Genomic DNA, 711 nt, shown 5'->3' on the forward strand with positions numbered 1-711 from the left:
TTTGGTGAAATAATCTGTAATGGCGAGAATCCACTTACGTGGCCTTTGCTCGACGCGGGATGGATTTTGCCGATCATATCCATGCCCAACCTCTAAATGGCCAAGGCTTGATGATGGGGTTCATCGCTGATGCGGGTACCATCTAATTTTCAGACATCGACACGCTTGGCATCCTTGTAGTACTTGAAGCGAGTCCTCAAGCATGGTGGGTAATAAAACCACATTCGCCTAATTAACCACTTTATCTTATGAGCCGATTGGTGAGTTCCACAGCCTTCATGCATCATGTAGACGGTTAGACTCGAGTTGGTCCCGGCATTTGGTGATAACCCTTCCAACGTCCACATGCAGAACATGTCATCTCCTATAAGGACATATTTCATAACCTTGTGTCTTATCAGTTTAGGTGCCCCAGTAGAATCAGCTAAGTAATTGAAGATATCGGCTCTCAAGTCATCTTCGGGAGCGCTTTGAACTTGACCCGTATGCAGTATGTCCTTGTATCTGACGCCATCTGTGCGAGATCGTTGGCGTCGGTATTCTGAGACGAAGGACCCAATTGAAATTGATGTGCGAAAATGTGTCATCGACTCACGACATTCCCAGTCCAATATGGAAAGGAGTGACTCCACTCTACGCACTTGTATTCGTCGTGGTAGGGAGATCACCAACTTCGAGTCTCCAAAAAGCTCCACCGCCTGCACGCACGAG

Source organism: Lolium rigidum, chromosome 2 (assembly GCF_022539505.1).
Source record: "Lolium rigidum isolate FL_2022 chromosome 2, APGP_CSIRO_Lrig_0.1, whole genome shotgun sequence".
NCBI lineage: Eukaryota > Viridiplantae > Streptophyta > Magnoliopsida > Poales > Poaceae > Lolium > Lolium rigidum.